The sequence below is a fragment of the Salvelinus namaycush genome, chromosome 19 (assembly GCF_016432855.1).
Source record: "Salvelinus namaycush isolate Seneca chromosome 19, SaNama_1.0, whole genome shotgun sequence".
Classification (NCBI taxonomy): domain Eukaryota; kingdom Metazoa; phylum Chordata; class Actinopteri; order Salmoniformes; family Salmonidae; genus Salvelinus; species Salvelinus namaycush.
Genome location: NC_052325.1, coordinates 32,199,817 through 32,223,685, shown reverse-complemented (window position 1 = coordinate 32,223,685; position 23,869 = coordinate 32,199,817).

Sequence of the window (23,869 nt, the reverse complement as noted above, 5' to 3'; positions counted from 1 at the left end):
GCTGGGTCCCCAATAATGATACAGAACCACCTCAGGTTTGGTGGGAAGAATCAAATAAAACACAACACTGTCGCTCTAAATCACAGCTGTACGAACCAGCAACCACACCTACATCACACCAGCGGTAGAAAAAGTACCCAATTGCCTGACTTGAGTAAAAGTTAAGATACCTTAATAGTAAATGACTCAAGTAAAAGACACCCAGTGAAATACTACTTGAGTAAAAGTCTAAAAGTATTTGGTTTAAAATATACTTAAGTATCAAAAGTAAATGTAATTAAAAAAATATACTTAAGTATCAAAAGTATAAATCCTTTCAAATTGCTAATATTAAGGAAACCAGATGGCACAAGTTTCTTGTTTTTTCAAGTTACAGGTAGCCAGGGGCACAGTAGAACATGCAGACATAATTTACAAACAAAGCATTTGTGTTTAGTGAGTCCGCCAGATCAGAGGCAGTAGGGATGACCAGGGAAGTTCTCTTGATAAGTGTGTGAAGTGGACCATGTTCCTGTCCTGCTAAGCATTCAAAATGTAACGAGTAATTTTGGGTATCAGGGAGGGAGATAAAAAACTGAGATAAAAGTTATTTACTTCAGGAATCAAATCAAATCAAATTGTATTTGTCACATGAGCCAAATACAACAGGTTACCTTACAGTGAAATGCTTACTTACAAGCCATGACCAACATTGCAGTTAAAAAAAATAAAAAAAAATAACAAAAACAAATAAAACTAACAAGTAATTAAAGAGCAGCAGTAAAATAACAATAGCGAGGCTATATACAGGGGGGTACTGGAACAGACTCAATGTGCGGGGGCACCGGTTAGTCGAGGTAATTGAGGTAATATGTACATGTAGGTGGAGTTATTAAAGTGACTAAGCATAGATAATAACAGAGAGTGGCAGCAGTGTAAAGGGGGGGACAATGCAAATTGTCTGGGTAGCCATTTGATTAGATGTTCAGGAGTCTTACGGCTTGGGGGTCGAAGCTGTTTAGAAGCCTCTTGGACCTAGATTTGGCACTCCGGTACTGCTTGCCATGCGTTAGCAGAGAGAACAGTATATGACTTGGGTGGCTGGAGTCTGACAATTTTTAGGGCCTTCCTTTGACACCGCCTGGTATAGAGGTCCTGGATGGCAGGAGGCCTGGCCCCAGTGATGTACAGGGCCGTACGCACTACCCTCTGTAGTGCCTTGCGGTTGGAGGCCGAGCAGTTGCCATACCAGGCAGTGATGCAACCAGTCAGGATGATCTCGATGTTGCAGCTGTAGAACCTTTTTAGGATCTGAGGACCCATGCGAAATCTTTTCAGTCTCCTAAGGGTGAATAGGTTTTGTTGTGCCCTCTTCACGACGGTCTTGGTGTGCTTGGACCATGTTAGTTGTTGGTGATGTGAACACCATCGGCAAACTTAATGATGCTGTTGGAGTCGTGCCTGGCTGTGCAGTCATGAGTGAACAGGGCGTACAGGAGGGGACTGAGCACGCACCCCTGAGGGGCCCCCGTGTTGAGGATCAGCGTGGTGGATGTGTTGTTACCTACCCTTACCACCTGGGGGCAGCCCGTCAGGAAGTCCAGGATCCAGTTGCAGAGGGAGGTATTTAGTCCCCGGTTCCTTAGCTTAGTGATGAGCTTTGAGAGTACTATGGTGTTGAACGCTGAGCTGTAGTCAATGAATAGCATTCTCACGTAGGTGTTCCTTTTGTCCAGATGGGAAAGGGCAGTGTGGAGTGCAATAGAGATTGCATCATCTGTGGATCTGTTTGGGCAGCATGCAAGTTGGAGTGGGTCTAGGGTTTCTGGGATAAGGGTGTTGATGTGAGCCATGACCAGCCTTTCAAAGCACTTCATGGCTACAGACGTGAGTGCTACGGGTCAGAAGTAATTTAGGCAGGTTACCTTAGTGTTCTTTGGCACAGGGACTATGGTGGTCTGCTTGAAACATGTTGGTATTACAGACTCAGACAGGGAGAGGTTGAAAATGTCAGTGAAGACACTTGCCAGTTGGTCATCGCATGCTCGGAGTACACATCCTGGTAATCCGTCTGGCCCTGCGGCCTTGTGAATGTTGACCTGTTTAAAGGTCTTACTCACATCGGCTGCGGAGAGCGTGATCACACAGTCTTCTGGAACAGCTGATGCTCTCATGCATGTTTCAGTGTTACTTGCCTCGAAGCGAGTACAGAAGTAATTTAGCTCATCTGGTAAACTCCAGCTCCCGGCTGTGCTTCCCTTTGTAGTCTGTAATAGTTTGCAAGCCCTGCCACATCCGACGAGCATCGGAGCCGGTGTAGTACAATTCGATCTTAGTCCTGTATTGACGCTTATCTTGTTTGATGGTTCATCGGAGGGCATAGCGGGATTAAGCTTCCGGGTTAGAGTCCTGCTCCTTGAAAGCGGCAGTTCTAGCCTTTAGCTCAGTGCAGATGTTGTAATCCATAGCTTCTGGTTGGGGTATGTACGTACAGTCACTGTGGGGACGATGTCATCGATGCACTTATTGATGAAGCCAGTGACTGATGTGGTGTACTCGTCAATGCCATTGGAAGACTCCCGGAACATATTCTAGTCTGTGCTAGCAAAAGAGTCCTGTAGCTTAGCATCTGCTTCATCTGACCACTTTTTTATTGACCGAGTCATTGGTGCTTCCTACTTTACTTTTAGCTTGTAAGCAGGAATCAGAAGGATCAAATTATGGTCAGATTTTCCAAATGGAGGGTGAGGGAGAGCTTTGTATGCGTCTCTGTGTGTGTAGTAAAGGTGGTCCAGAGTTTGTTCCCCCTGTGGTTGCACATTTAACATGCTGGTAGAAATTTGGTGAAACGGATTTAACTTTCCCTGCATTAAAGTCCCCGGCTACTAGGAGCGCCGCCTCTGGATGAGCATTTTCCTGTTTGCTTATGGCTTTATACAGTTCATTGAGTGCGGTCTTAGTGCCAGCATCGGTCTGTGGTGGTATGTAGACAGCTACAAACAATGCAGATGAAAACTCTCTAGGTAGATAATGTGGTCTACAGTTTATCATGAGATACTCTACCTCAGGCGAGCAAAACCTTGAGACTTCCTTAGATATCGTGCACCAGCTGTTGTTTACAAATCTACATAGACCGCCACCCCTTGTCTTACCAGAGGCTGCTGTTCTATCCTGCTGATACAGTGTAAAACCTGCCAACTGTATGTTGTTCATGTCGTCCTTCAGCCACGACTCGGTGAAACATAAGATATTACAGTTATTAATAATGTCCCGTTGGTAGTTTAATCTTGCTCATATGTCATCGATTTTATTTTCCAATGATTGCATGTTGGCTCGCCTACGAATTCTCAGAATGCAGTCCGACCTCCGCCCCCTTTTTCTCCGTCTTCTCTTCACACAAATGACGGGGATTTGGGCCTGTTCCCGGGAAAGCAGTATATCCTTCACGTCGGACTCATTAAAAGAAAAAGCTTCTACCAGTTCGTGGTGAGTAATCGCTGTTCTGATGTCCAGAAGTTATTTTCGGTCATAAGAGACGGTAACAGCAACATCAAATCAAATCAAAGTTTATTTGTCACGCGTGCCGAATACAACAGGTGTAGACCTTACAGTGAAATGCTTACTTACAGGCTCTAACCAATAGTGCAAAAAAGGTATTAGGTGAGCAATAGGTAAGTAAATAAATAAAACAGTAAAAAGACAGTTGAAAATAACAGTAGCGAGGCTATATACAGTAGCGAGGCTACATACAGACACCGGTTAGTCAGGCTGATTGAGGTAGTATGTACATGTAGATATGGTTAAAGTGACTATGCATACATGATGAACAGAGAGTAGCAGTAGCGTAAAAGAGGGGTTGGCGGGTGGCGGGACACAATGCAGATAGCCCGGTTAACCAATGTGCGGGAGCACTGGTTGGTCGGCCCAATTGAGGTAGTACGTACATGAATGTATAGTTAAAGTGACTATGCATATATGATAAACAGAGAGTAGCAGCAGCGTAAAAGAGGGGTTGGGTGGCACACACTGCAAATAGTCTGGGTAGCCATTTGATTACCTGTTCAGGAGTCTTATGGCTTGGGGGTAAAAACTGAGAAGCCTTTTTGTCCTAGACTTGGCACTCCGGTACCGCTTCCATGCAGTAGTAGAGAGAACAGTCTATGACTGGGGTGGCTTATGTTATGTACATTATGTACATTCATATAATGTACAAACATGGGAAGTGAAGTAAAAGTAAAAGTTGTCAAAAAATATAAATAGTAAAGTAAAATACAGATACCCCAAAAAAGGACTTAAGTAGTACTTTACACCACTGCACCACACACATTAAAGTGGCTCATTCCAGTCTAAGCTGCAATGAAACAGCATAGTCTAAATGTGGGAATTATGTGCCATTACATACCATTCATCATGCAATTCTAAATAATTTCCAGTACCATATTATCTAATAAGTGTTAATGTATCTTTATGGTAGTTGTTAAGTAGTTCCCATGCTGGTATTAGGGTGTTAAACTTTTTTGAAATGACTACAGAAGTCAGAATTCATGTTTGTTTCTGTCTCTTACTGAACCTCTATATAAAGAGACTACAGTAAAAGCACTCCATCTTCTCAGCTACACCCAGTCCACTGAAGCATCCCCCTATTGCCCCAAAATGGCTGACATTCCTGTTGACTGCTCTCCAGTGTTTGCTCCAAATGGCAGTGCAGCAGTTCAACCAGTTGCAGCTCAACCCCATCTGTTTAAAGGACACTCCATCACACTGCGTGGGTTTAAGCAATTTTTATATTAGTGTGTCACATAATGGGGTTGTTCCTAGCCAACAGCTCTAGAGATTTGAAACTCCTTAAATTGAAAAGTAGTGACTGTGTTTCTCACTACATAGCAAATTCCCCAGTGTTAAATTAACACTGAAAGTGTGGACCCGTATAGACACTGAACAGTGTTGAATTAACACACTGCTTAGTGTAAAGCTTGATTTACATGTTTCCCTTTCAAATGAAAGCTAGGTTACCATCCAATTGGCAACATATTTTCATAAATGCCTTTTGGCTGATCCATTTGTGGATTTAGGGTGGGTGAAAACAGAGTTGGGTGCTGTGGAATCGGTGAAGGTAACCAGAAGTGGTCTTGTGATAATTGTTTGTGTTTCTGCTGGTCAGAGGGAGAAGGCGCTTCGTGTCAAGCAAATGGGGACAAGAGATGTGAATTGTTTTGCTCCCAAGAAAAGGGTGCCATTGAAAGGAGTGATTACTGGGGTAGCTGTACATGTGAAAGTTAACCAACTGAAGGGGAAGATTCCCGGTGTTTGTGATGCTCGTCGTTTGTTGTAACGCAGAGTGGCGCAGGGTGGCGTGAGAGGTGAAACAGAAGAGTTGTTGTCTGTTCCTTTTGAGTTTTGTGTTGAGTCTTTGCCCAACAAGGTGATGCTAGGATATATAAGTTATCCCGTACAAGCTTTTATGCCAAATGCATTACATTGTTACAGGTGTCACGCTTATGGGCATGTGGCAGCAGTGTGTAGGAGGGAACTAGGTGTGCAGAAGTGTGCAGAAGGGCATGAGACAAAGGAATGTGTAGTATTGGGGAAAGAAGCGGTATGTGTTACTTGTATGGGTGCGCATGTGGCTGGGGATCAGAAATGTCCGGTGCAAGAGATGCAGGTTGAGGTTACCAGGGTTAGAGTAGTGCAGAGGGTGTCATATGATGAGGTAGTGTAGACAGTAGAGGAAGATGGGTCAAGGTGGAGGGATCCTGAGAGGAGTGATTTGAGTGGTAGATCTGTACCAGTACACAGGGTTAGGTCAACAAGTGATATATGCTTCAGTAAAATTAGATTTCTTTGCGAAAGACTAAATATATTTAAATAGTGGAGTAGGGTGGTAAGTTTTTAATCCGCACAAAAACAATATGCACATTTTCCCACCAGAGATGTTTCCATCAAATTGACTTGTTGAAGATAAAAAAAGCTGTGCATGATAACGTAGCGCTCATAAAAAATACATTTTGCGGTTAAATTTCCGTGTACCAAATAGAAAAATGTTAAGTAGGTTTCCATCGCATTTTCAACTCTATTGATGGTTTTCTCACAAAAATGTTTGCATTATATAGCGAGTGTGCCCACTCTGTTATTGGCACGTGCACTCTAGCCAACACTAGAGCGCACGTATATATATACGTATATATTATATGTGCGTATATTCTACATGATGAGATTATTATAGAGAATTGTGTTCTTTTTTTTAAAACGGCAGCCAAACATCAATTATCATGTCACCAGAATAAGACCCTCGATATTTATTGGAAAGGAGCATCAAGCTCATCACCGTGTACTTTCACCACCCTGTGAAGTTCATCATAACTTATTTCATCTGTAGCCTAATAAACTGCATGCTTTCGTCATAGACAACATGTCGTAGACAACATGTCATCTTATGACTCCAAGTTTACTTTGATATGATGGCTATTATATCAATATTTGGGCATAAAAGTTTTCCACCGACATATGTCTCATAATTAATTTTACAGACGCAAAAAGATCACACCTTCTCTGGTGTATTTTGTTAAGTCGACATTTGCAAAGTTTACCGAAACATTTCCTGTTCCCATCAGGCCTGTCATGACATGTTTCATCCGACATGTACTTTACTCATGTAAAAATGTTGGATGGAAACCTGGTTAGTGACATGCTTGTTGCATTCATCTATTTTCAGTCCTATGGATTTCACGTCCTAAGTGAATTTGTCATAATTAAAATGTAATTTATTTAAATTATACAATTTTAATAATAACATATATGCTCAGGATCTCACTTGGTGAACTCCAGAGAATTGAAAATGGATGAACGCAACAACCAGGTCTCTGTCATTAACAAATACGGTCATGGGTGGTAACTCTGCAATTCACTTGAAAGGCAAGACACTAGGAATTAAGTATTTACACCAATCAGTGTGTGAATTTAACACTGTTCCAGTGTCTATACTGGTTCACACTTTCAGTGTTGATTTAACAATGGAGAATTTGTTGTGTACTAACAGTGCCAGCTGCTCTCATCTATTTACCGGCGTTTTAATTTAGAAAGGTGGTTAGGTGTTAATAAAACAAACAGCAAATAGCCTACCATGTACTAACACAAACACTACACAGTGAAGATCGAGATATTTTGTAATACTCAATTATTATGGTATGAAGTATTATATGAAATAGCAGCTATAATTAAGTAATATTAAAGACCTAAAGCTGATAATAATAATTAGGTTGGTGCTTATATTTATTCTACTACACACATGTTCAAGTGTGTATTATACATATGTGTGAATTGGAAATGTGTTTTTTACATATTACAACTCCCCCTGAGACACTCTCAGATAGTGGGTCATGGCCAGAGTCTGCCATGATCAAAGGCAATTAGGGTTAAGTGCCTTGCTCAAGGGCACATCACAGATTTTCACCAGCAACCTTTCAGTTACTTGCCCAACTCTCTAACCGCAGGTGTACCTGCTGCACTCATGTAAGACATTAGGGAGGGAACAGTGGATTTGAATGGTTTTCAGGGTGGTGAGTAAGATGTTTTCATGTATTAAAATGAGATCTGACTTATTTTCTGCAGGGAAAGCTAAGGGGAACTCCCTCTATGGCACACGAGTCCAACTCATTCCATGGAGGGCTGCGTGTCTGTGGCTTTTTGTTCCTCCCTTGTACTTGATTAATTAATTAAGGTCACTAATTAGTAAGGAACTCCTCTCACCTGGTTGTCTTGGTCTTAATTGAAAAGAAAAACCAGCAGACACTAGGCCCTCCATGGAATGAACTTGTTACGGCTATCGTCATATTCTTCCTCCTCCTCGGACGAGGAGAGGCGAGACGGATCGGACCAATACGCAGAGTGGTTAGTGTTCATAATGATTTATTAAAACGAAACTGAATACTGAATTACAAAACAAATAAACGAAGTGCATAAACCGATACAGTACCGTGTGGTGCAACAAACACAGACACGGAAACAAACACCCACCAAAACACACGTGAAACCCAGGCTGCCTAAGTATGATTCTCAATCAGGGACAACGATTGACAGCTGTCTCTGATTGAGAATCATACCCGGCCGAACACAAACATCCCAACATAGAAAATCAAACATAGACAAACCCACCCAACTCACGCCCTGACCAACTAAATAAATACAAGAAAAAGGAAAACAGGTCAGGAACGTGACATAACCCCCCCCTTAAGGTGCGAACTCCGGGCGCACCAGCATAAACTTTAGGGGAGGGTCTGGGTGGGCGTCTGTCCACGGTGGCGGCTCTGGCGCTGGTCGTGGTCCCCACCCCACCATAGTCAAACCCCGCTTCCGTGGCCTCCTCCCAATGGCCACCCTCCATGTCAATCCCACTATACCAAAGGGCAGCACCGGACTGAGGGACAGCACCGGACTGAGGGGTGAATCCTGGCTGGCTGGCTCTGGCGGATCCTGGCTGGCTGGCTCTGGCGGATCCTGGCTGGACGGCTCTGGCTGGTCCTGGCTGGACGGCTCTGGCTGGTCCTGGCTGGACGGCTCTGGCTGGTCCTGGCTGGACGGCTCTGAAGGCTCAGTACAGACGGGCAGCTCTGACGGCTCGGAACAGACGGACAGCGCTGGGAAGGCAGACAGTTCAGACAGCGCTGGGAAGGCAGGCAGTTCAGACAGCGCTGGGAAGGCAGGCAGTTCAGACAGCGCTGGGAAGGCAGGCAGTTCAGACAGCGCTGGGAAGGCAGGCAGTTCAGACAGCGCTGGGAAGGCAGGCAGTTCAGACAGCGCTGGGAAGGCAGGCAGTTCAGACAGAGCTGGGAAGGCAGGCAGTTCAGACAGAGCTGGGAAGGCAGGCAGTTCAGACTCAGGCTGCGCTGGAGAGGAGGAAGGCTCTGACAGCGCTGGACAGGTGGGAGCAGCTGGAGAGAGAACCCGGAGAGACAGCCTGGTGCGGGGGGCTGCCACCGGAGGACTGGTACGTGGAGGTGGCACCGGGTATACCGGACCGTGAAGGAGGACACGCGCTCTTGAGCACCGAGCCTCCCCAACCCTACCAGGTTGAATGGTCCCCGTAGTCCTGCCAGTGCGGCGAGGTGGAATAGCCCGCACTGGGCTATGCTGGCGAACCGGAGACACCATCTGTAAGGCTGGTGCCATGTACGCCGGCCCGAGGAGACGTACTGGAGGCCAGATATGTTGGGCCGGCTTCATGGCACCCGGCTCGATGCCCAACCTAGCCCTACCAGTGCGGCGAGGTGGAATAGCCCGCACTGGGCTAAGCACGCGTACTGGGGACACCGTGCGCTTTACCGCATAACACGGTGTCTGACCAGTACGACGCCCTCTCACTCCACGGTAAGCACGGGGAGTTGGCTCAGGTATCCTACCTGGCTTTGCCACACTCCGCGTGTGCCCCCCCCAATACATTTTTGGGTCTGACTCTCGGGCTCCCAACCGCGTCGCCGCGCTGCCTCCTCATACCAGCGCCTCTCTGCCTTCGCTGCCTCCAACTCCGCCTTGGGACGGCGATATTCCCCTGGCTGAGCCCAGGGTCCTTTGCCGTCCAGAATCTCTTCCCAAGTCCGGGAGTCCTGGGTTTTTTTCCGCTGCTGTTGCCGCCCTTCTCCACTCCGCTTGGTCCATTGGTGGTGGGTGTTTCTGTTACGGCTATCGTCATATTCTTCCTCCTCCTCGGACGAGGAGAGGCGAGACGGATCGGACCAATACACAGAGTGGTTAGTGTTCATAATGATTTATTAAAACGAAACTGAATACTGAATTCCAAAACAAATAAACGAAGTGCATAAACCGATACAGTACCGTGTGGTGCAACAAACACAGACACGGAAACAAACACCCACAAAACACACGTGAAACCCAGGCTGCCTAAGTATGATTCTCAATCAGGGACAACGATTGACAGCTGTCTCTGATTGAGAATCATACCCGGCCGAACACAAACATCCCAACATAGAAAATCAAACATAGACAAACCCACCCAACTCACGCCCTGACCAACTAAATAAATACAAGAAAAAGGAAAACAGGTCAGGAACGTGACAGAACTTGACACCCCTGCTCTATTGCAAGTGGAAACTATACAGAACCACAAACACATATGTATAATTTGCGTCAATGTAATGTATTGATCATTGCATGTAATTTATTGCATGCATTCATTGGTATTTTGAATGGCTAGAAGAGTTGTTGGGAAGGGTGGAGGTAACAACGGTTTGTGGCTAGCGTTTCCTGTACACATGAGACAACCACTCTCTATTTCTCACTGTGGAAAAGCACCCTGAAAACCACAGCCATCCCCTTTTAACTGAGCATAACACCCCTCATACCAAATAGTTGCATTACTGACTTTAGTCTCTCTCATTAATATCAGAATCACACATGGGACTGCTCCTTTATTTGTTTGGGGAAAGCCATACTCGTCAAAACATCCAGTCCCCAAATCAAATAATCACTTCATGTCGCATTTAAAAATTATTTACTATCACATACTCTGCTTTGTGTGCAATAAATAATTGATTATCATTGATTACATTGTATTTATTCAGTTATTGTCTCTCACTTTTAACCACAAATGTTTAAAGTTAAAGTTTTCCTTAAAAGAAAGCAACACAGTTGAACTGGACAGTTTTCCTCTAAATATGTTCACTTGTCTTGTCTTGTGTGGGTTTTGCTGCGCATCGTTAACAGAGAATTGTAAATGAAGACATCTGAACAACAGAAAAATATCATAGGCCACCAAGACATGTTTAGTTTGTGTAGTAAAGCGCAGTAGACAATTTTACCTATCAACCTGCATCTATGGACACCTTCATAATTACTACAGTAATTTACCAACAGTAACCCCTAAACAACACACGTGTAGTGAATTTCAGCTAGCTAGTAGGAGCTCGTTTAACATCCCACAGTGATGTCAGGTTCCCTACGACCTGTAGTACTATTACCTCTGATGCCTTTAATAGGTCAGTGGTAATAGTGTTGCTTCATGAAAGATGTGTTGTTGTGAGCATGGGGTCAAATTGCAAAGCAGAATGGTGCACGCTACATATGGAAACTAAGTTATAGTGAAATAAACCTATCCAATGCATGGGGAAGTCTAGATGCAGTTGGTCCATTCAGATCTCCATCATGGGGTGTGATGGTAAAACACTGTTCTTTTCATAAGGGGACTACTGGCCTACAATGAAAACATGACCTATGGGTAAGTAAGACTCCTCACCCTTTACGAGTAACAGAGAGGAGCGGAAGAAGGGATGGGTTGTGGGCAATTGGTTGTTTGCATGGCAGGGATGGGGGAAAGGGTGTATGGTGGTTTTGCCTTTGTTCTCCGAGTGGTTTACCATGGGGTAGAAGGGGCATTGTTAAAGGACAATTCCACCACTTTTCAACCTTATATGAATTATCTCCATGTGAAAATTGTATGTTTCCATGATCTGTGCACTGTAAAGAATTTCCGTAATAGGCCAGTAAGTTACTGTAACTTATTTTACACTACAGCTACTGCAATCCATTTTACGCAAATCCATTTTACGTACGGACCAGTACATCACTGGGGCCAAGGTTCCTGCCATCCAGGACCTCTATACCAGGTGGTGTCAGAGGAAGAAAAATGTTACCATGATCTAATTTACAGTATATTACTGGAATTGCCCATGCAGCGACATATTAGCCAGTTCTTTTCAAGTTTTCCCTTTTCACATCAACATTTACATTTTGGTCATTTAGCGGGTGCTCTTGTCAACGCATTCAACCAAGGTTAATTAAATAAATGCACATATCACAGTCATAGCAAGTAAGAAGTTTCTGTAAGCTTTACTGAAAATGTTGTTTTAATTAAAAAAACTGGTCTAGACTTTACCTTGAAACGCTTACTTACGAGCCCTTTCCCAATAAAGCAGCATCAAAAAGTAAGACATTTTTGCAAAAAAGTAAATAGTAACACAAAATACCAGTGCCGAGTACCAGTGCCGGAGTCAATGTGAAGGGGTACGAAGTAGTTGAGGTTATTGAGGTAATATGTACATGTAGGTAGGAGTAAAAGTAACTAGGCAATTACGATAGATAATAAACAGAGTAACAGCAGTGTCTATGTGTGTGTGTGTGTGTGTGTGTGTGTGTGTGTGTGTGTGTGTGTGTGTGTGTGTGTGTGTGTGTGTGTGTGTGTGTGTGTGTGTGTGTGTGTGTGTGTGTGTGTGTGTGTGTGTGTGTGTGTGTTGGAGTGTCACTGTAGTATGTGTGAGTGTGTATAGAGCAGGTGCAAGAGAGTCAGTGCAAATAAAAATGGGTCAATGCAAACAGTCAGGGTGGCCATTTGATTAAGTGTCCAGCAGTCGTATTGCTTGTGAGGTAGAAGCTATTCAGGAGCCTTTTAGTCCCAGGCTTTCCATGCGGTAGCAGAGCGCACAGTCTATAACTTGGGTGACTGGAGTCTTTGACAATTGTTAGGGTCTTCCTCTGACACCACTTGGTATAGAGGTCCTGGATGGCAGGAACCTTGGCCCCAGTGATGTACTGGGCCGTACGCACTACCCTCTGTAGCCCTTGCGGTCGGATACCAAGCAGTTGCCATACCAAATGCCATAGCCAGTCAAGATGCTGTCAATGGTGCAGCTGTAGAAGTTTCTGAGGATCTGAGGGCCCATGCCAAATATGTTCAGCCTCCTAAGGGGGGAAAAGGCTGTATGCATTTGCATATTAATGAATACTAGTTGTTTTATGTCACTTGCACTTCTAGAGGCCTAAACAAGCTGTCCAAACTGGCCATGATTACAGTGCAAAATAGATCAGATGGACATTAGTAAACATTTAACCATTAAACGTCCATTTATTTGGTTATTCCAAAATTCATTACAGTTTCAAATGTTCAACAAGTTCATATTCAATCCATCATTAATTTAAAATAATAAACAATTCAAACAATAACCAATCAATTCAAATTAGGCAAACCAAATAGTCATCCAGTCAAACAAAATTAACAACAAAAAATCTATCAAAAAATAAGACGAAAAATCTGTCAGTCAGTTCAGTCGGTCAGTCAACCATTAAACGGTCATTTTATTTGGTCATTCCAAAATTTATTCGTTTAAAGTGTTCATCAAGTTAAAATTCAATCACTCATTAATTTTAAATTCCAAATCATGTACAATTTAAACAGTAAGTAATACATTTAAATTAGGCTGGAAAAAACATCAGTCAACCATTAAAAGGTTGCGACTTGCTGACATTCTGATCTGTCAAATGTAATTGTTAGAAAACACTACCAGGCCTCCCGAGTGGTGCAGTGCTCTAAGGTACTGCATCGCAGTGCTAGTTGTGCAACCAGAGATCCTAGTTTGAGTCCAGGCTTTGTCACAGCCGGCCGTGACCGGAGACCCATGGGGCGACACACAATAGGCCCAGCGTCGTCTAGGTTAGGGGAGTGTTTGGCCAGCAGGGATGTCAAATCAAATCAAATCAAATTGGATTTGTCACATACACATGGTTAGCAGATGTTAATGCGAGTGTAGCGAAATGCTTGTGCTTCTAGTTCCGGCCATGCAGTAATATCTAACAAGTAACCTAACAATTTCACAACAACTACCTTATACACACAAGTGTAAAGGAATGAATATGAATATGTACATAAAAATATATGAATGAGTGATGGCCGAATGGCATAGGCAAGATGCAGTAGATGGTATAGAGTACAGTATATACATATGAGATGAGTAATGTAGGGTATGAAAACATTATTTAAAGTGGCTAGTGATACATTTAATTACGTCAAGATGGCTAGATGCAGTAGATGGTATAGCGAACAGTATATACATATGAGATGAGTAATGTAGGGTATGTAAACTTATATAAAGTGTCATTGTCTAAAGTGGCTAGTGATACATTTATTACATCAATTAAAGTGGCTAGAGTTGAGTCAGTATGTTGGCAGCAGCCACTCAATGTTAGTGATGGCTGTTTAACAGTCTGATGGCCTTGAGATATTAGCTGTTTTTCAGTCTCTCGGTCCCCGCTTTGATGCCCCTGTACTGACCTCGCCTTCTGGATGATAGCGGGGTGAACAGGCAGTGGCTCAGGTGGTTGTTGTCCTTGATCTTTTGGCCTTTTGGATCTTTTTGGCCTTCCTGTGACATCGGGTGGTGTAGGTGTCCTGGAGGGCAGGTAGTTTGCACCCGGTGATGCGTTGTGCAGACCTCACTACCCTCTGGAGAGCCTTACGGTTATGGGCGGAGCAGCTGCCGTACCAGGCGGTGATACAGCCAGACAGGATGCTCTCGATTGTGCATCTGTAAAAGTTTGTGAGTGTCTTTGGTAATAAGCCGAATTTCTTCAGCCTCCTGAGGTTGAAGAGGCGCTGCTGCGCCTTCTTCACCACGCTGTCTGTGTGAGTGGGCCATTTCAGTTTGTCCGTGATGTGTATGCCGAGGAACTTAAAACTTTCCACCCTCTCCACTGTTGTCCCATCAATGTAGATAGGTGGCTGCTCCCTCTGCTGTTTCCTGAAGTCCACGATCATCTCCTTTGTTTTGTTGACATTGAGTGTGAGGTTATTTTCCTGACACCACACTCCGAGGGCCCTCACCTCCTCCCTGTAGGCCGTCTCGTCATTGTTGGTAATCATGCCTACCACTGTAGTGTCGTCTGCAAATTGAATGATTGAGTTGGAGTTGTGCATGGCCACGCAGTCGTGGGTGAACAGGGAGTACAGGAAAGGGCTGAGAACGCACCCTTGTGGGGCCCCAGTGTTGAGGATCAGCGGAGTGGAGATATTGTTACCTACCCTCACCACCAGGGGGGCGACCCGTCAGGAAGTCCAGGACCCAGTTGCACAGGGCGGGGTCAAGACCCAGGGTCTCGAGCTTAATGACGAGTTTGGAGGGTACTATGGTGTTAAATGCTGAGCTGTAATCGATGAACAGCATTCTTACATAGGTATTCCTCTTGTCCAGATGGGTTAGGACAGTGTGCAGTGTGATGGCGTTTGCGTCGTCAGTGGACCTATTGGGGCGGTAAGCAAATTGGAGTGGGTCTAGGGTGTCAGGTAGGGTGGAGGTGATATGGTCCTTGACTAGTCTCTCAAAGCATTTCATGATGACGGAAGTGAGTGCTACAGGGCGGTAGTCATTTAGCTCAGTTACCTTAGCTTTCTTGGGAACAGAATCAATGGTGGCCCTCTTGAAGCATGTGAGAACAGCAGACTGGGATAAGGATTGATTGAATATGTCCGTAAACACACCAGCCAGCTGGTCTGCGCATGCTCTGAGGACACGGCCGGGGATGCCGTCTGGGCCTGCAGCCTTGCGAGGGTTAACACGTTTAAATGTTTTACTCACGTTGGCTGCAGTGAAGGAGAGCACGCAGGTTTTGGTAGCGGGCCGTGTCAGTGGCACTGTATTGTCCTCAAAGCGAGCAAAGAAGTTGTTCTTGTCCCATCGCGCCCTAGTGACTCCTGTGGAGGGCCGGGTGCAATGCATGCTGACACGGTCGCCAGGTGTACGGTGGCACATTGGTGTGGCTGGCTTCCGAGTTAAGCGGGTGTTGTGTCATGAAGCAGTGCGGCTTGGATGGGTTGTGTTTCGGAGGACGCATGCCTCTCCTGAGTCGTACAGATTGCAGCGATGGGACAAGACTGTAACTACCAATTGGATACCACAAAATTGGGGAGAAAAAGGTGCAACAAATATAGCCTCTTACAAGACAAGTCTCAAAATATGTTAATGAGCAAGAAACAACAATACCATGCACCCACTAGTGTTCAAAAGGTTTATGGCACTCCAAAAATGCAGTGTGGTACTGTATTCTGATTTACAGTGATTTACTAGCAGCAATTGGCCAGTAAGCTATTGTAGAATTTCAGGACAAGGTTAGTTGAATTCCATAAAATACAGTATTCTCACTCACAGGTGCAACAAATATAGCCTCTAACAAGGCACGCCTTAAAATATGTTAATGAGACAGAGACTCTTACATCTGGCCATTACATTTTCCCACAATGCACCATACTTTATACTCTAAAAAACATTTATGGTATTTTACTGTGCATTCGACAATGTTTTACTTTTGAAATTTCATAAAGGTCTTCGAGTGTGCTGTAAAACAAATGTATTGTATTTTACTGTGCATTCTACGGTAATCTACTATATTCAGTTTATACAGTATCATACTGTTGATTAATATAGTAAGAAACTGATCAAATAAAATAAATGACTAGCAGGGTGGTTAAAAAGATAAGAAAGAAGGTCCTAAAAATGCTTCTCTGTGACATTACAGGGTAAGATTAATAGTTTTAAAAACCTGCAACAAATTTCTAGCCAGAGGGATCGCATTTTCTTGCTCCCCACGAGTTTGAAAATCACTGTTTTCATTTTGTTGATGTCATCGGGTAGAACTTTTTAACTTATATATTTTTCCTCAAAATGTTGAAATGTGTTGTTTTCACATATATAGACAATGGTATTGTGCTGGAGATATTGAAAATGAGATTGAAAAGTGGTAGAGCTGCCCTTTAAATTAGAGGTTGCTTTTTGGAAAACCCCATCAGAACAGTGTCTATGCAAGTCTCGTAAATCTCAGAAATCAGGTTCACTGACGGTTTCACTACAATTAGTACGATCTGTAAAAGCAGGGGAAGTACTTTCAACATGTATTCTAACCTGTAGAAGCACACACATGCTATCTACACTATAGTTATACATGATGTGTTTAGTTTGCTGTCAGAAAATTATTCATTTTAGGGATACACAATGTAAGGGAAAGAGAGAGGGAGAAGAGAGAGTAGAGAGGCGCGAGAGAAAGAATAAGTGAAAAGGGGAGAGTGAGAGGCTCCCATCATATACCACCCACACATGTTCTATCCTCTTCTCCGCCCGCCAGCCAGTCCATTACCTCCATGTAAATGACAGCTCTCTGTGTCTTGCAGTACAGAGAGAAAAGCACTGTTACCATCACAATATATTGGAGGCCAGAGGAAGTCCTATCACTGTTAAACCCACACAAAGTAGTCTTCTATATCTCCCACCCACTCCCACAGACACAACACTCACAGCTAGGTGGGGGAGGCAGGGGAAGCAGACAGAAAGCCCAGTTAGCACCACTGTCAAACCCACATAAATGTCGCCCTTCGCCCTACTCCTCACAGCTGAATGGGCCAGGCAGAGGGGAGCATAAACGCCTCTGCCTATACTGAGACAACACCTTTTTTTTTTAGCAATTCAACTTACTGTTGAGAGTTACAAAATAAAATACACAAGGTTCAATTTCAAAATGTGGTAGTGCTTCAGCAGTTTTCCACTTGGTATGTCAGTCAATGACAGTCACTGACATTCACTCAATTTGCCCATGTCAAGTGTTTTGATCGCTAGGTAAGTTAGTCTAGCAAGCTATGTAAACCTTGTACTAATCATCACCAAATTACTTACCGGTGCAGGCAGGGCATGTGCCTAGGGACCCTGACCTCCAGGGGCCCCCTCTTGATTTTGTTAGTCACAAAAATGTCCCTCCACCCCATGGCAAAATGAGAAGAATTGCATAAAATTGTTTTAAAACTACAACATTTTCTCTACACACCATGACAAAATGTGAAGAACAGTAGGCAAGTAATTTTAACACCGAAAAAAAAAATCCACTGCCAAGAGGGGGGAGGGGGGCTAAAATGTTTTAGGGGGTCCCCCAACCAAATCTCGTTTATGGCCCCCAAAAGGCTAGAGGCACTTATGTGAGGGAAAGAAGGGGGAGATTGGCAGAGGCACACAGCTCTGTCTGACACACTTTGAAAATGACATCAGAACTCAGCGGGTGAAAAGGTGCTTTGATTCACATCTATGACCTTCTCTTCCTCTCTTTATCCACTAACAGTTGATTTCATAGCTTCCAGTATAGCACCTTTGCTGATTTCAATACACAGTGAGAGACAAATCTTTGACCTGCTGTAAATTGAATGATTTTTCTCTGTTCCCAACTGCATACAAAACTGATTGCAATGACGTCAGGCTAACGTCTTTTGTGGTGTCATGGTTAGGGCTGTGGCGGTCACTAAATTTTGTGTCAACCTAATACCTGTCAGTCTCACGGTAATTGACCGCTAATTAACATAAACACATTTAGCATCTCCTGGCTTCCACACTGATGCTGACCTTTGGAACATCTATATTTTAAAAAGTCTAATAAATCCATGCATACACCTACACCACAATGAATCCATTATTTATTTTAGACAGGTCTAAAGAAGCATGATGTGAAGAAAATGTAGTCTATTTCAGAATAGCAAACTCTGAGTTGTCTTTATGTGAGGTCCTGATCTGGCTTTGCCAAATGGCTGTGAACTACATTAGTTAATTTAGCAGACAAGATTTGCGTAGAATTACGTGGCATTATTTTATATTATTTTATAGTATGAAGAATACAATTGAACAAAGCTGAATAAAATAGAAAGGATATTTCAAACGATTTGAGGGAGTGCGCACATTTGGCTATTCTGTGTTGAGCGGTTAACAAAGAAATAGGTATTCCAATATGCTTAATTTAGTTATTAATGTAACTTTAGTTGTTCTACAAACATTGGGCTATATGTTTTTTAATACATTGTAAGGCTGCATGATGCAACTCTAATGATGATTTGAAAAAAAGTCGCTTAAAAGACATGAACCCTGCTTTGTTTTTTGCACAGGCTGTACACACTACATCAGTCACTCTTTCACAATTTGACAAGCACTTGATAATGCCTAGAACTTTACGGCGGCATCGCCTTCGTGTGGCTGTAATGCACCTTCAAAAAGTCCATGCCTTTTGCAGCCAGTGACCGCTGTGCCCTTCTCTCTGAGTGCATTGCGCTCCATCACTTAATCTGGTCTTTCTCACAGGCTACAAGTGAAGACAGACACATCGGGGACGCAACTGCGAGTGTCCTTATCCAATTCCGAGGTGCATATTGAAGATATTTTAAGAACTGTCCACATTTACTTCTCGTCAGCCAACAAGATGAGTAGGCCTAACGAACAGCAGAAGCACAAGCCTATATCAATCTACTATCCCTCATAGTACAAAGGTCGACCCATTCTATTCTGTTTTCCAAACATAGTCTTGGACAGTTGTGGGATGCGATAGATCCCAAGTTAATACAACCACTAGCATTAAAAAATAACTTTTTACGCAATGTGGCTGACGCTAATCAGCAGATTATCAGCAGATTAGCAAAAATGTTTGATAAATGTTGATTTCTTCACATTATAAGCACAGCAATGCGCACATGGTGGTAAGCTATAAGCGTGAATTTTCCATTAGCGGAAAACACCATTATCAGAAGTGACATGCAAATGTATTATGCAGGAATTGCTTTTATTATAAAGGTGCTGTAACGTCCTGACCAGAGTTCTTATGTGTTTTGCTTGTTTAGTGTTGGTCAGGACGTGAGCTGGGTGGGAATTCTATGTTGTGTGTCTAGTTAGTCTGTTTCTGTGTCCAGCCTAATATGGTTCTCAATCAGAGACAGCTGTCAATCGTTGTCCCTGATTGAGAATCATATATAGGTGGCTTGTTTTGTGTTGGGGATTGTGGGTGGTTGTTTCCTGTCTTTGTGTTTTGTCTGCACCAGCTAGGACTGTGACGGTTAGTTTGTTTTGTCATTTTGTATAGTGTCTTGTTTTGTGTTAATTAAATAATAGAAAATTACCACGCTGCACATTTGTTCTCAGATCCGTCTCGCCTCTCCTCGTCTGAGGAGGAGGACGACTTAGACTGCCGTTACAGAACCACCCACCAAACTCGGACCAAGCAGCGTGAGTACGGGCAGCGACAGCAGCAGCAGCGGCCAACTACACAGGACTCCTGGACATGGGAGGAAATTTTGGAGGGTAAAGGACCCTGGGCTAAGGTTGGAGAGAATCGCCGCTCTCGGGAGGAGATGGAGGCAGCTAAAGCCCAGGAGCGGTGGTATGAGGAGGCAGCACGGAAGCGTGGCTGGAAGCCCGTGAAGAAACCCAAAAAATTTCTTGGGGGGGGGGCTAAAGGGTAGTGTGGCGAAGGCAGGTAGGAGACCTGCGCCCACTTCCCATGCTTACCGTGGAGAGCGGGAGTACGGGCAGACACCGTGTTATGCGGAAGAGCGCACGGTGTCTCCTGTATGTGTGCATAGCCCGGTGCGGGTTATTCCACCTCCCCGCACTGGCCGGGCTAGATTGAGCATTGAGCCAAGTGCCATGAAGCCGGCTCTACATATGTGGCCTCCAGTACGTCTCCTCGGGCCGGTGTACATGGCACCAACCTTACGCATGGTGTCCCCGGTTCGCCAACACAGCCCAGTGCGGGTTATTCCACCTCCCCGCACTGGACGGGCTACGGGGAGCATTCAACCAGGTAAGGTTGGGCAGGCTCGGTGCTCAAGGGAGCCAGTACGCCTGCACGGTCCGGTATATACGGCGCCACCTTCCCGCCCCAGCCCAGTACCACCAGTGCCTACACCACGCACCAGGCTTCCAGTGCGTCTCCAGAGCCCTGTTCCTCCTCCACGCACTCTCCCTGTGGTGCGTGTCTCCAGCCCAGTGCCTCCAGTTCTGGCACCACGCACCAAGCCTCCTGTGCGTCTCCAGAGCCCTGTACGCACTGTTCCTTCTCCCCGCACTCGCCCTGAGGTGCGTGCCCTCAGCCCGGTACCACCAGTGCCGGTACCACGCACCAGGCCTATAGTGCGCTTTGAGAATTCAGTGTGCCCTGTTCCTGCTCCCCGCACTAGCCTTAAGGTGCGTGTCTCCAGTCCGGTACCACCAGTTCCGGCACCACGCACCAGGCCTACTGTGCGCCTCAGCAGGTCAGAGTCGGCCGTCTGCCCAACGCCGCCTGCACTGCTCGTCTGCCCAGCGCCGTCTGAGCTGCCTGCACTGCTCGTCTGCCCAGCGCCGTCTGAGCTGCCTGCCTGCCCAGCACCATCTGAGCCATCCGTCTGCCCAGCGCCGTCTGAGCCATCTGTCTGCCCAGCGCCATCTGAGCCATCCGTCTGCCCAGCGCCATCTGAGCCATCCGTCTGCCCAGCGCCATCTGAGCCATCCGTCTGCCCAGCGCCATCTGAGCCAGTCAGGAGCTGCCAGAGCCACCAGCCAGTCAGGAGCTGCCAGAGCCGCCAGCCAGTCAGGAGCTGCCAGAGCCGCCAGCCAGTCAGGAGCTGCCAGAGCCGCCAGCCAGTCAGGAGCTGCCAGAGCCGCCAGCCAGTCAGGAGCTGCCAGAGCCGCCAGCCAGTCAGGAGCTGCCAGAGCCGCCAGCCAGTCAGGAGCCGCCAGCCAGTCATGAGCCGCCAGCCAGTCATGAGCCGCCCGCCAGTCATGAGCCGCCCGCCAGTCATGAGCCGCCCGCCAGTCATGAGCCGCCCGCCAGTCATGAGCCGCCCTCCAGTCATGAGCCGCCCTACAGTCATGAGCCGCCCTACAGTCATGAGCTGCCCTACAGTCATGAGCTGCCCTACTGTCATGAGCTGCCCTACTGTCATGAGCTGCCCTACTGTCATGAGCTGCCACTCAGTCCGGAGCTGCCACTCAGTCCGGAGCTGCCACTCAGTCCGGAGCTGCCACTCAGTCCAGAGCTGCCACCCAGTCCGGAGCTGCCACCCAGTCCGGAGCTGCCACCCAGTCCGGAGCTGCCACCCAGTCCGGAGCTGCCTCTCTGTCCGGAGTTGCCCCTCTGTCCGGAGTTGCCCCTCTGTCCGGAGTTGCCCCTCTGTCCTGAGCTGCCCCTCTGTCCTGAGCTGCCCCTCTGTCCTGAGCTACCTCTCTGTCCTGAGCTACCTCTCTGTCCTGAGCTACCTCCTAAATCATGTGGGGGCCTTGGGGAGGATTCTTAGGCCAAGGTCGTGGGCGAGGGTCGCCACTCAAAGGACGCTAAGGAGGGGGACAAAGACAGTGGTGGAGTGGTGTCCTCGTCCTGCGCCGGAGCCGCCACCGCGGACAGATGCCCACCCAGACCCTCCTCTTGAGTTTTAGGGGTGCGTTCGGAGTCCGCACCTCAGGAGGGGGGTACTGTAACGTCCTGACCAGAGTTCTTATGTGTTTTGCTTGTTTAGTGTTGGTCAGGACGTGAGCTGGGTGGGAACTCTATGTTGTGTGTCTAGTTAGTCTGTTTCTGTGTCCAGCCTAATATGGTTCTCAATCAGAGACAGCTGTCAATCGTTGTCCCTGATTGAGAATCATATATAGGTGGCTTGTTTTGTGTTGGGGATTGTGGGTGGTTGTTTCCTGTCTTTGTGTTTTGTCTGCACCAGCTAGGACTGTGACGGTTAGTTTGTTTTGTCATTTTGTATAGTGTCTTGTTTTGTGTTAATTAAATAATGGAAAATTACCACGCTGCACATTGGTCCTCAGATCCTTCTCGCCTCTCCTCGTCTGAGGAGGACGACTTAGACTGCCGTTACAGGTGCATTTTTATGGTGAAAATGATCTTCCCCAAACTTGAAACTCACACGCTGCTTATGTATGCCAGTTAGGCTCTAACACACCAAGTAAAGCGGATTAATGTACTTAATTTTAAGAAGTTATTTGGCCACTTTTGTTGTGATACAAACCTTATTAAAACATATAGGCCTATGGGCTAGGCTACATGAGGTGGGCGAATATAATTTGAAAAGGTCGCAAAAAAAGACATTGTTTCTTATGCTGGGCATCATTCACAAGTGATAATATATCATTCACAAGTGATATGCTGATATTGTCACCCAACAAACTATTCTTGATTTAATCTTGTCTTTACATATACTAAATACTATATGTGCGCCATTTGTTTTGATTTAGAATGGACCATTATCATGCACCTGCATCAAAACAGGGGCAGCGGGAAAAAATACACATGTCATTTATGCACTTAAATAGCGAATGGAGGACGCTTTTTCCCGTGGTTCATTTTCATGACCAGACAGGTAAGCTATACTCCTGTTGTAAATATAAGCAATGTGCTTAATATTAGGAAAGTTTAAAAATAAATATAGTAGGCCTAGCCTACTATAGAAAGCTGATTCTCCTTTTAGTAGAGGCAATCACTATGTTTTCTCGCGCAATTGCATAGCCTATTGAAATATTGCACAACATGAGCTTGTGGGCTCTCATGAAGTGTTTGATTAGATTTTTGAAGACATTTGCATTGATGTCAGAGTGATTAGAGGGACTGAGTACCAGGCAGTTAGCAAGTTTGGTAGGCTACTAATGACCATCAGCAGCATCAGAGCTTGGAGAAGCCTAATCACCGTGACTAAATGGTCACATGTAATTTGACTGACTTCATGATTAGTGACCACCGGTGTGGAGGTAATACGGTCACCGCAACAGCCCTAGTCATGGTTAAGTTGTATACTGGTTGTGAAAGGGTGTTTTTTAGAAGCCCCAAAATATATATTTTTACCTGGTCGTAATCTGACCAGATAACCAAAATATGAAGTCTTTCTCAGGTGACTTGATGTTGTCATTAAAAATATGTATTTAGCTGAATGTAATCTGGTTATCTGACTTCTCTTCAACCAGAAAAGCAGTTTACAACCAGAAAAGGACATTTTTATGAGGTCCCCTGCCAAACGGTGGGACATCATTATGACCAGCCTACTGTAGAAAGAGGATCTGCACAGTGACTCTGTGACAACCCCTGCCTCACAAGCTGCAAAACCCTGAGATCCCACACACTTCCCTTCCATAATATTATGGAGCACTATGGAAACATGGGATAATATTTGGGAGTGGTGGAAAAGACAACGGGCAGGTTATGGACAACATTCATTCCCTTTGACTACACCCTGGTTTGGGTTGCTGTTCCCCAGCAAAAGCCGTTTGGAATTTCTGATTACAACGTCAACAGGCATATATGTTTTCTCTTCGTCCTTGTATCCTCCGTAGGAAAGCATTTAGTT